Here is a 5,837-nt window from a genome sequence, read left to right on the forward strand (position 1 = left end):
CAGGTAGCCAAGGGTAAGAAGGGGGCATTTTGTTGATGAGATCTCCCCTGAAACAATGTTCCTCCTTAATGCTTAGGAAACGACTCTATTTGGAAATGCAGTTGATATTATTGGAACTCATTATTGGAACTGAGGTCCACAGGAGAAGGGCTGGTGGCCAATGCCTTCGTAAAGTGAGAACCATGGGGCCTGGTGCTTCACACCTTTTACCCCAACACTATGGAGGTGGAGGCAAGGGGATCAGAAGTCCTGGGTTATTTTTGACTACATAGTGAATTCAGATTCGAAGCTATCCTGGGCTATGGAAGATCCTATCAAAATAAGAACACAAGATACAGTAGCACAGGACAAGAATGTATGTCTATGGAGGCATAGAAGGGTTAAGAGGCCACAAGGTAAGAGATGTTGAGGGTGGCTAAGGTCACCAGAAGCCAGAAGTGAGGTGGATTCTCCCTCAGATGCTCTAGAAACCCAGCCCTGGACATCCTGATCTTTTCAAGGTGCCTCTCAGAACTGTAAGACAATAAACTTTGTGCTTTGTATATATGTGTCTGCACAGTGTAGGTGTGTTTGTACACATGCATGAGCCTGGGGGTCCAAGAAGAGAGCAGAGGATGATGGGTGTCTTTCTCAATTCTTTTTCTACCTTTACATATTTTAAAAATTATTTTATGTGTGTGGGCATTCCGCCTACATATGTTTCTGTGCACTACATGTGTGCCTGGTGTTCACAAAGGTCATAAGAGGGTGTTGTATCTCCTGAAAGTAGAGTGACAGATAGTTGCAAGCTGTCATGTGGGTGCTGGAAATGGAATCCTGGTCCTCAATGAGAGCAGCTGGTGTTCTTAACTTCTGAGCCATCTCAAAAGCTTCCACTTTAATTTTTTAGACTGTGTCTCTCAGTGAATTTAAAACTCATTGCCTGTAGCTAGGCTAGCCTGCCCTCAAGTTCCTAGAATCTGCTGTTCTGGATTTTACATGAGTTCTGGGGATCCAGACTCAGATCCTCATGTATGAACAGCAAGAGCTACCCACTGAGAGATCTTATCTTTCTCCTATGCTTATTTTTTAAACCTACCTGGGTCCTTCAAGTTATTCTGTTCTGTTAATTTTAAGATGATGCAAGAGGTAAATTCCTGGGTCCATCTGGCTTCTCAGATATGCTCTTTGGCTTTCTGCACTTCACAAGGTCTCTGGTGAGCTGGTGAGATGGATCAGTCAGTATAGGCATTTGCTGTTAAGTCTAAGGACCTGAGTTTGATTCCTTGGACTAACAGTGTTGAAGGAGAAAAAATAATATTCAAGCAACTTGTCCTCTGACCTTCACACGTGTGCTCTGGCATGCACATGCACACACATGACATTCCCCTGTGTCCAAGATTAGTAACCTTCCCTAACCCAACCCCAAACGCAAGCTGAATGTGGGACATTGACATGTCAGGATGCCAGCTCCTGGCCTCTAAGTTATCTGTAGCCATGTCTTACATGAGAATACACTTGTGCCCTAAAGGTTAGCCCTTATATTTCCTTGTTTGCAGGATGAAGATTGCTGAAGACTCCAGGGGCTCAGCTTGAACTGACTAGAGGCCTCTACAGCAGTGCTCACAGGACTTCCACCTGACTAGAGGAACTGGGTTCCTGCTATGTGGATGACACAGACTTCTCAAGCTTCAGCAGCTTTTAAGGGTGTGGGGGTCTTTGAGGAGTCCACTCAGATGTGCAAGGAAGGAGAGCATATTCCAGGTGCAATGAAAAGTGGACTCCTGTGTGGTGTCTGCTAGTGGCCTAGCACATAACATTAAATTTGGTGTGGGCTGTGCACAGGTTCTGCTAACCAAAACACCAGCTTATTGTTGGATCAGCACAGAAAGTGGTAGGTCCATGAATCACCAAAGAAAGACCCCAGACTCAGATGGTATGCAAAAACAAAGAGCATTTATTCTGAAGAGAATTCCAGCATGCTGGAGTCACCTCCTTGACAAAATGGTAGAGGCCCAGCAGTAGGTTCAGAGGCCCTATAGATAGTCAGTTAGGAAATTCCAGGAATGACTAGGTGACTTTTACTTGGCAGATAGCCAAGGAGTAATCAGGATTGGTCAGGAACTTAGGGACTTTCCAAAGCCATTACTAAGTAACTATATCTGACCCAAGACAGGTGTTGGGGCCCATGCTGATTTTGGCTGCCCATTACATGTTTCTAGAAATCAAAACTGAAACTCAAGCCTAGCCAGGTAAAGTTAAAACTAAAGCCTTAAGTCAGAATAGAATTAAGCCCTCTCAATAGTGTGGGCACTGAGACAGCTGTGGGTACAACCTGGCATCTTACACCATTACATGACTACAGGGGTGGAGGCTTCATGGTCCATGCCCTGGGAAGACAGGGGTTTGCAGGGGTCCAGTCATTGCTAAGGATAGCTAAGTGGACATGGCAACTTTCAAACGTTCAGATTGAGGGCAACCTGAAGTTCAGAGAATCAGAACCTGCTCAGAAGTTTGGAAGTTTTGGATATGTGTCTTAAGGATTTGGAGGCCCACTGGTCCCTGCCAGGGACTGAAACTTGAAAATGGTGAACTTGAAAATCTGAAAATGGAGACCAGACAGATTTGCCCAGAAACCAGGCAACACTGGAGTGCCTTCCCAGTGAACTACCCCAACCCTGCTCAGGCCCAGCAGGAAGTGGAGTCTTTCCTTTCCGGAGCCCATCCCACCCAGCTCCTCTCTGCTTTGTGTCCTGGCTTCTCTCTCTTCTGACCTTGGCTGTTTGTAGCTTTGACCCTGGTCTATGATCTCAAGGGCAAACCCTTTCTGGAGTCAGAAGGGATGTGTCCTTTTTGTGGGAGGATGGACAGCAACAGAAGCTTCTACAAACTCCCTAGGACCTTTGTACCATCTACCTGCACGTGGGCCCTGAGCACAGACCTGGGGTGAAAGGGCTGTACACTCATGACATCTAGGTGCAGGATCTTATGGGACTAAGGGTGATGGCTGGGAGGAGCCAGGTAGAGAGCCTGCACTTGATACAAGACACAAAAGGAGAAGAAAAACACTTCACTGTAGGGTGAAAACATTGGCTTGCAGGATATGCTAGTCTTGGGAAACAGAAAGTTATTTTTGTGAAGTATGGAGACTTAATAACAATTTATAACAATATGTCTCCTGTTTTGGTTTCACAATCTGAGTCCAGGACAGAGCCTGGGGGCACACACACTGTTAGGAAGCCTCCTCATATATTCCCTTTTAGACCTTACATTATGCAAAAAGCATATCCAAGCACCTGTTTTCACAGAGATAGCCTTTAATAAGCAGGGTAGACACATTAAGGAGGCTGCTTTTTTATTCTGGCAGAAAAACTGTAGCAAATGACCTTGCAGGTGAAACTTTTAAGAAGAGAAAAAGGGGAGGGCTGTGTTGGTTTGGGTTCAGGGTGTAAGATTAAAAAACTCACTCCAGATATAGAAGCTTAAAAATGAAAGCTTTATTTTTTGAGCTCAGGGAGGCAGCCAGTTCCAGCTCTGAAGTGCATCACTGAGGAGAAGCTGTATTGCATTGGTGAGTGTCAGGACCATCCAATCAAATTTTAACATTAAGGGTTAAGCAAGGGAGTTTCTGTTAGAAGCTGGGCCTGATCCATGACACCTGGCCTCCAAGTCTTTAGTTAATCCTTCTAGACATTTGGTCCAGAGCTCAGAGCGATAAGGAAACACAGAACTGGGCCAGCTGTGCTTAATTAATTAGGGCACAACAGGCAATTGGTTGTTTGACCCTACCAGCAACATAGAGAAGTTGTCTTAGAGACTCAGACAACTGTCTCCTTACAACAGAAACTGTTCAGTGATTGGGAAGGTCTGGGATTGTAAATTTAGTGCTTCTCTATGATTAAATAGAATCTGAAAATGAAATTGTAGCACTTAGAATAAGTACTTTGGCTTGTTCTCAACAGTGCAATGGCATATTTTGATTGGCCATGTGTTGATATAATGTTCTTTTGGAATGTATACAATTTACCCTTGTTCATTCAAATGCTGATTTCTCTACCCCACTATCTGGTTTCAATCCGGACATTGCATCACCTGTCTTTAGTTTGTGTAAACATGCCATCATTTGTTTTCTATATTGTCAATTAAAACAACCAGCCACAATGCTGAGCAATGGAGAGAACAGGATGGGACATCCTGGTCTGGAGTGGGAGGAAGAGGAAGGAAGAAGAAAAGGAGAGCATCTGTAGGAGAGGTCTTACAAACACGTGGAGAAATGAACCAGACCTAAGATACAACTAAAAGCAAGTATAATGGGTGAAATCTGAATGGGAGAAAACTATGCAGGCTTGTTGGTTTAAGATGGAGTAACTGTTGCCCAGCATTGTGCTCTAGGTTAATTAAATAAATCCTAGTCTCTGTGTGATGATTTGGTTATACAGCTGTTTAGGAAGAACTGCTGCTTCACTGAAAAACATATCATAGTAAATATTAATAACCACAACAGGCATGTTTGTTGTAGGGGTTATTAATATTTCCTATTGATTTATCTTCTGGTAATGCTGCTGTTAGTCCTAAACAGCTGTATAACCAAATCACCACACAGAGACTGGGTTTTTAGTTAACCTAGAACACAATGCTGGGCAATATTTACTCCCTCCTAAACCTCCAAGCCCTCAGTTTCCTAACATTTAGATTTCCAACATTATACTTGCTTTTTGTGAAATCTTAGGTCTGGTTCATGCTCCACGTCCTCCAAGATCTCTCCTCCAGCTCTGCTCTCCTAGCTCTCCTCTTGCCCCTTCTCCTCCCACTCATCTCCTGCTTTCTGGCTCCTCCCCTCTTTCCTGTCCTCTGGCTCCTCCCTGCTCAACATTGTGGCTAGTTGCTTTATTTTGTTCCTGTTTACACAAGAGTTGAGACAGGATGCTTAGAATGAGTATCACCATGCAATATCCGGATTGAAACCAGAGAGTTGGGGTTGGGGTAGGGGACAAATCAGTATTTGATTGAACAAGGGTAAGGTGTATACATTAAAAAAAAACATTATACCAACACATGTTAATTAGGTGAACCAAAGGGGGCATTTTGATTGACAGACTTCAGTCCTTTGATATCTGTAGTCAACCTCAGGAAATAGACCTTGGTGTCGAGTTTTAGAGATGGAATCTAACATTTTTTAACAAGGCAGAGGGCATGGGGGAGAAAGGCCAACTAGAGCCATGCTTGCTAGGGTCACCCTCTCTCTCTCCCTCTCTCTTTCTCACACACACACACACACACGCAAAGGCACACTAGTGCACAAGTTCACATGTGCCACTTGGGTTTGCTGTGTCCAGTGGGAAGCACTTCTTTCTCTTTGATTCACAATGGAAACCCCCAGTCTGCCAGCACCAGCCAGAATACTGTTTGTGGGAGAACAGCGGGCCACCTTGTATTTCTGGTGATGGTCAGCTGCAGGGTCATGGTGAGCTGAGCATTAGTCTTCACCTTGGGGAGTATTCTGGTTTAATTACTATTGCTGTGATAATCACAATTACCAAAAGCAACTTAAGGAGGAAAGGTTTGTTTGGATCAAAATCCATCATCAGGGGAAGTCAAGGCAGGAAACTGGAGGCAGGTGTTTGTTTGCCATTTGAGGTGGGTTCTGGGGACCGAAAACAGGTCCTCTGCTAGAACAGCAAGTCCTCCTAACTGTGTAGCCATCTCTCAAGACTTTTTGGTGACACAGTTTCACTGTGTAGCCCAAGGTGGCCTTTAACCTCCTCCTGCCTCACCCTTCAAACAAGAGATTGACAGGAATCCAACACCACACCTAGTTCCCATTTTGTCAGGTAGAGCAGCTGACCCTCAGTGTGTAG

Source organism: Psammomys obesus, unplaced genomic scaffold (genome assembly GCF_907164565.1).
Source record: "Psammomys obesus unplaced genomic scaffold, mPsaObe1.curated_primary_1811, whole genome shotgun sequence".
In the NCBI taxonomy this organism is placed as follows: Eukaryota; Metazoa; Chordata; class Mammalia; order Rodentia; family Muridae; genus Psammomys; species Psammomys obesus.